The sequence below is a fragment of the Pomacea canaliculata genome, linkage group LG8, assembly GCF_003073045.1.
Source record: "Pomacea canaliculata isolate SZHN2017 linkage group LG8, ASM307304v1, whole genome shotgun sequence".
NCBI lineage: Eukaryota > Metazoa > Mollusca > Gastropoda > Architaenioglossa > Ampullariidae > Pomacea > Pomacea canaliculata.
The window spans coordinates 5,873,305-5,881,029 of record NC_037597.1 but is presented as its reverse complement, the minus strand read 5'-3'; positions in this window follow the sequence as shown (position 1 = coordinate 5,881,029).

Here is a 7,725-nt window from a genome sequence, read left to right as displayed (position 1 = left end):
AGGTCCGTGATTATGTCATGTTTGCTTAGACTGTCACCTGTCAGTCCATGTCAGACACAAACTTGATTAAAAAGAACATTCTTGTTCCTTGAATAACCAGACATGATTGATCGTTTTAAAAAAGTGCGGAAACAAGAAAATATGAGGCTGATTGTCATTAGATATTAAAGACAACTACCAGTTGCCAAGCACATCAACCACTTGCCACCCGCAGCCGTACGGTGCATTGTTGTAACCACAGTACAGTTTGAGCTTTTAGTTCTGTGTGGAAATGAACGAATACATAAGGGAGAAAACACGGGAATCTTTAGGAATTGTTCCTCTTTCGATTACTTCCCTTGAATGGTTGTACGAAATCAAACAATCAGGTATTTTTGTTTGAAAGTAGGCGAAGTTTTGTTTATCAAGCGCCATATTGAGATTTGTTGCCGGTTACTCCATTCGACGTGGATTTGTACTCAAACAATCGAAATTGAGAAGAACACAGTTTTATATTTAACAGTAATATTTAAACTCAAATGTATATTCTAAGAAAATATATGTTTGTTTTGTCCTTTTGTGTGTATATATATATCATAAGTAGTTTTTCTAAGCGTCCAATTTTTGACCTACTTTCCGATTTGTGAATTCTCCGTTCCACACTTTTATAGTCTATCAGCAGGGATGGGCAAGCTACTTTTAATTTGTAGCCGGCTAGGCTACAGCTACTTTTTTTCAAAATGTAGCCGGCTACACTACAGCTACAATTTTCCAAAAAGTAGCCAGCTACTTTGGGCTACTTTTAAAATGTAGCCAGCTTCTTTTGGCTACTTTTAAAAGCGTGATGTTAATAAAAGTTAGCTGTAGCCAGCTGGCTGTAGTAACATACACAAACATCAAACATACACACTAAACACTATACTTGCTTTACAAAGTTTTTATTATAATAATGAAACGGAGAACTGCGATATACCGACAATTTTATTTAGTGAATCCATAAATGCTTTCATTCATTCCTTGCACCCTTCCTCCCCCGGCCTTTTTCACTCAATAAGTACACGTATTTTACGATTATATTAAACATTTCTGGATCTTTTTCCTCATCCTGTTTTAGGAACAAAAGAAATTATATAAGTTTTCCGATAAACATTTGTTTTCTATAACTACTTGTTCCCTATTACTTAGAAATGAAAACTAAACAGATGCTTAAGTATCAGGTACCTGGTGGAATTTTCAATAAGTTAGGTTATGTGGTGATGAAAAATGTCAACCTCATATCAATACTGTGACAATGAACAACAGACCATTGAAATAAATGAGTTTGCATGGAATATAAGTAAAACACTGCTTAATCTAATTTAGGCAAGCAGATCATAAGGTATTTTTTTTCTAACACTGACACTGAAAACAAAGAAAGGAACACAAACTAATTGTTTCCAAAAGCTGATAGGGTGAAAAGTATAGTCCTGGCATACTAGAATAGACTTTAATTATATAGTAGGATGTCAAATGTAGCATATAAACACTGAAATATATTTTTCAAAAATGATCTGATACAAGATATATTTATTTTAAATCTTTAAGCTTGAATTTCTCTGTTTGTCGTTTTTGACATCCAGTCCTAAACTATAAAAACATATTTCTCAAGATTGGCTTGTGCTACAGCAGTAAAATTTTGCAATTTTGTTTAGAAATGCATAAGCTACAAAGTGATGCATTTGAGAATATGGTATAAACATTACTTTTGATTAAATTAACAAAGAGGTCCCACACCACTGTCAGCCCTGCTATTTATTCTCCCTCCCCTCGAACATTCTAGCACAGACATTCTATTTCGTCGCAATAAAGACATTTTTGAACATCGCTACATTGTTGATCATCATTTCCTCCCTCGCGCAAAGACATTCTATCTTTTACATTGCTGCCGTGCTGAACATTCTGGAATATAGATGCAAATCTACAACCCAAAGACATTATACTTTGTACACTACTAGAGTGCTACAGTCGTGAAAGTAGCCAACATGTAGCCAAGCTACAGCTACTTTCTAAAATGTAGCTACGGCTACAAGCTACTTTTTTAAAATTTGTAGCCGGCTAAGCTACAAGCTACAAAATTTGTAGCCGGCTACAGTAGCTGTAGCTAGGCTACAGCTACTCCCCATCCCTGTCTATCAGTTGATTTTACTAAGACAACAAAAGAAAACAAAACGTGTATTTGTTAAAATTTACACCACGTAAATGTATTTAAAATGCTCTTTAAAACGAAGTATCACAGATAGTTGTTTTTTTTTATTGTAGGTTAATAAATATAAATTTTTGAAAATATTGGTGAAAGTTTCCTTCGCGGGAACTCGCCTCTGTTTACACAACACGTCTCGGGTGACCGCAGCTGCGGAGGGTGTGTGCAGGGGGGGATGCTCAGTCCAATGACATGAACCATATTCTGTAGGGCGTGAATGGAAGGTGTCTAAATACTGCTTGTTTATATACTATATTCATTAATTCACTGGTCTTTTTGACTGAAGACATTACTTGAGTTGTAAGTAAGAGTATGGACAAATTTATATTTAAATTTTTGCGCTTCACTCGCACAAAGATGTTTGCCCCTCCGCCTGAAGTTTCCACACAGTTTGGTGCAGGTTTAAAATGTGTAAACAAAGAGTTGGAAAACTATTCTAATAGTGAGTTTCATGCTACTCTGTTTCAGTTACTGAATGACTCTTGACATTTGAATACGTGAACCGTGAAAATATTTATTTCAAAAGGCAAATGCAATAATCTAGATAAGGTAGTTATGCTAAAACAAATATAAAACCTCTATGAAGCTCAGCATGCAACAAGAATTTCGTAAAAGCAACATAAAATAAACAGAAAATCGACATAAAATTGTTCTTCCGCTCAAAGGGACGAATCCAGCTGAAGAAGGTGTTTGCACGCACAGAAAATACTTGAAGTTTCAAAAAGCACTTATAAAATGTTGCACTCTGATGATGTCTTAACCTGACATCTTGGAACAGAAAGTGAGATATCTGCTTAGAATTGTGAGAACAAATTAGATTGAAAACTTATTAGATATAACCATTTAGGTCAAAAAGGATACTTCATTTATTTACTTATAATATACAACTAAGGATCTTATCTATATAAAAATTAGTATAGCGAAGTTTATACAACATTTATTCCAATAAAAGACATGGAGAGAAAAAATGCTATGAGAAACAGTGACTAAACACAACTCCAAAAACGAGTTTGAATTGAAATCGTATTACAAAAGTAACACACAGAAAGAAAGTACAACAGGTTGTATCGATTTCTACCAACTACTGATACAAAACATTTAGAATCATTTCTTACCAGTAATGTACCCGCAAGTGTGTTTGTGCACCTGTGGTTCCTCTGTGTACGTGCATTTGTGTGATGCTACTGTTCCTATTTTTATTTTAATAGAAATAACTGAGAAAATATGCGATGATGTCAAAGGAAAGTAAATGTAAGTACGTTGACAAATCCCTTTTTCTCAACACAAACAGTGAAATCCCAGGTACATCCACGGCTTAATTGTTTATCAAGCTTTTATAAAAGTTCTGTATATATTTAATACAAATACTGCAATCAATAACGACAAATACTATCTATAAACGTTTGCTTCACAGAAAAAAAAAACATATTTAAAAGACCATCGAGGAGATATTTTCCTCTTGATCATTAGATCAGTGCCAAATCACAAAATTCATGGGCACGGCAACCACAACAGTTTTGGTAAAGAGGAGAATGTGTTAAAACGTCCACCGTGAACACTGGCCCCGGGGAACTGAACCTAAAGGCGACAGAATGAACTCGCACAACCCACGTCAACATAAACAAAAAGAGGGAACAATATTACAACAATCACATGTTAGTCAATCACAGTGTTGAGAGCACGGCTCACGAGCCTCAATTCGTGCTCTCAATAAGCATGTGTGACTTGAAGTACAGCAATGAAGATTTATTGAACCTATTTATGCAAATACATACAATCATCTAGACTATAGAGGGAGAGGAGGTTGTGGTGTTGATCTCATGAAAAACGAGCTGCGAACGTTGTGTGGGAGGAGGGTAAGTTAAACAATTACAAGGTGGGACCTATATGTAAACTATATATATATATATACTGTTTAATTGCATCTTTCCTTACAAATTTACATTATGTTGTTTGACATATTTATAGAATGTTATTGATTTTGCGGATGCGGCTGTTTTGAATGTAGTAAAGGGCTTGAATGTTTATGTCGTTTTGAATGCTAAAATCATTGGAGCGTTTGTCGATTTCGTACCGGCGATAAGTAACGACTGGTGATCCGTTACATATTGATAAACAAAGTTTGTTCTACAAAATATCATTGTCGCTAGAAGCTATGTTTATAAACTCAGATGTCGGGTTGTTTTTGTTTTGTCGTTTGCTTACAGATATTTTCTGATAGTATGCAAAACAGAAACAGTGAATCAGGAACTGTCGCTAAAATCTTGTACAGTCTTGACTCAGAGTCACTCGCAGCCTTTGCCAAGGTCCACGTAAGTAAGTTGGACACCTCGTATGATCTCCAGGTAGGTGGCGCCTGTCATGTTGATGTTGTTTGACCCCAGGTTGAGCTCCATGGTCGTGATATTTTTAAATATAATCTGCACGAAACAAAAGAGTAATAACATCAGAAGTTAAAAAGGCTTTTGTTGGCAAGGGTAGTTATAACACGTCATGTGAACGTTCATAATTCAAGAAGGTCTTGTGAAAGAAAAGCTCAGCACGCGCTGTCCTGCTGTTTAACCCAACGGCAGATTTCTGTCAATCGCCAAGCTACAAATGGATGAATGAGTGAATGAATAGAAAATTAAAGGAATATTTTAGCAGTCTTTATTTCGTCCTTTCTTACAAAGATATACCACATATCCACTCATGCACGATACAACAACATATTTTTATACATACACCCCTGACATGCACGCATACAGACTGTACTTGTATACTTACCTGTAATGTGCTGTTGGACAAGATGCTGAGAGTAATTTTAAAGTAGTCGTTGGGCTTTAGTGGAAGAGGTCCTAGTGCATATGGAGGAATATACCAATTACAGTTATCCACAGCACGGTACCACCACATTTCAGGATTTGCTACAGAATAGGAGTAACGGAAATCCAGTGTAAGGTAGATGTTCCCACCATTAGCACTATTGTAATCACACGAGGCGGTCGGAACATTGTGAAAGCTGAAGGTCATCCTGCAAAAGCACAATTAGAGTAAAGAGTATTGGATGTCTATGAATGAGTACTTTAATCTTAAGAATTCTTGTGTTAAATTATCTACAATTACTTTATTGCAACGAATCGGTTTTTTTATCGTCAAGAACAACACAGGTTTAGAGTCTCAAACTAAGATACAGTATTGTGTTTAACTTCTTCAGTCCGTGTATAGAAAGATCGTGAGATAGTTTTGTTTCCAACTGTCTAATCTGTTAACAAGGTGACTGGTTGGTAGTACAAAGCTACTACTTTTCATTTTTGTTTTTCATAAGTATTTTTTTCTTCTAAAAAACAGTTTCGAATATCGGCTTTTAGATATTATTCTGGTTCAGGAAACGCAGATTGTTTGTAAATCTCTTACGCAATTAATGTATTCTACTTTACTGTACATGAAGTACTTGTCATTTCTATTGTAGTGCCTTTTATTTTATAAAGAAGAACAGCACGAGGTGTTTTATTTAAATTCTTATCCATAAAAAGTTTTAGTTATGGTCACTGAATTTTACAAAAGCGCCTTTTGCCTTCGTCAGGGATGCATCAGCCCTGTCGTTACCGCATCATCTACCTTGTTGTTATAGCAAGGTGCAAGTCAAACCGTCAACCCAAAGGAGCGCACAAAGGGAGATAAGTTACTAGGCCCGCAGTAAATGGAGAGATAATGAACAGAAACTTGGTTCTAATTCACGGATGAGTATTGTTTGGAAGTGAAAACTCTTTGTCATGAAACACACTGCAGACACAGACCTCAGAGACGAGTGATGAGTTTATTGTGTAACAGTATATATAGATATGTTGTATGAAGATTAGTAGCAGTCTGCCTAACGTTACCTTCCATAGTAGCTGGTGGGGAGGAAAATACCTTTGATACAGGCCTCCCATCCTTCTCTGACGTCTTCAGGCAATGGAGCATTGAAGGGAACGCTCTGCATGTTAACGAAAATTTCACATTAGCTGCACACTTACACACACGTGCACGCGCGCAAACATTCATACTTCTTTAGAATCATCATTCCAGTTTGCACTCTACAATTGTACATCGGTACAATTGTTGACACATACTGAACAATATAGGTAATTCGCTTTAAAAGTAAATGAGGTAAGGCAGAAAACGCAGCAAAGAAAAAAATTTAAACGTAAACTATTCACTTTACCGGTGAGTGGTAGATGGCAATTTTACACGTTCCTTTCAGCTCGCTGTACTTTCCGTTTACTTGACACGTGACCGTCTTGTCGGCGTGACGAGGAACCCAGAGCAGAGACGAGTTGCACGTGAACTCTGTCCTTTGACCCTGGAGTAGCGTCACATCACTGTAGACACCGTCATCTCGTGAGGGCGCTTGGCATTCTGGAATTAAATAATTATACAAATCAGGAATATTTGGATTGGATGGAACCCCAAATCGGGTTTATTAAAAATGTTCTAGTCATAGTAAATGTAGGAACAACCGTCAAAAGAGATTGAAATGATAGAACTTTTAAAAGAGCTTCATATCTGAAAGCTTCCTACCTAAAATAGTCTCCCTTGCGGCCATTGTCAGAGTCTTTGATAACCTGCAATTTTGATAATTGATAATCTGATAATTACCTGCAGGAAACAGCAGGCAGGTGTAGAAGGGAGAGCCAAAGGTGGGCACACACACCTGAGTTTCATTACAAGGTCGGCCACGACACCCGTTGTCTTGGAGCTGTTTATGAGAAACATTCACTACATTTCATAATTAAAAAAAAACCTTTTTAAAGCAAATTGCACAATTTTAGAAAATGATGACATAAATAACATACACAATATCGCTAGAAGAGAATACAGGTAGTCCTCGGGTTACGACGGTCTCGAGTTACGTCGTTTCGTGGTTACGACACTCATTCCCACTGACAGCGACAGTGATGACAAAGCAACGTAGTGGGCTTATTATTGAGATGGAAAGATTATTGGCGCTTTGGTTGGAAGACCAAAGTCAACGCCGTATCCCTGTGAGTTTTGTGATTATTCAGGAGAAGGCTAGGCGACTGTTTGAGGCGTTGAAAAGAGAAAAGGGGGAAGGAAGTGAAAGTGAAGAATTTGTGGCGAGTAGGGGTTGGTTTATGAGGTTTAAGGATCGTGCCAATTTCCAGAACATTAAAGTGCAAAGTGAAGCTGCTAGTGATGATGAGAAAGCAGCAACTGAGTTTCCTAATGCATTAGCTACGATAATTGAGGAGGGTGGTTATTGTGCTCAACAAGTATTCAACGTGGATGAGACAGGCTTGTTTTGGAAACGTCTGCCTGACCTAACTGTTTATTACTGTTACAGCACTTACAGTACAGTATTTCATTATTAAACGTACTGTACGACAATATTTTACTGTACTTATGTTTATTGATAATTATGTAGGGTACTGTGTTAGGATAGGTGTTTGGATAGGCTAAATGTTTGCAGTATTGTACTGTTATTATGGTGCAACACTGTATGAACGTATGATCCGACTTATGTC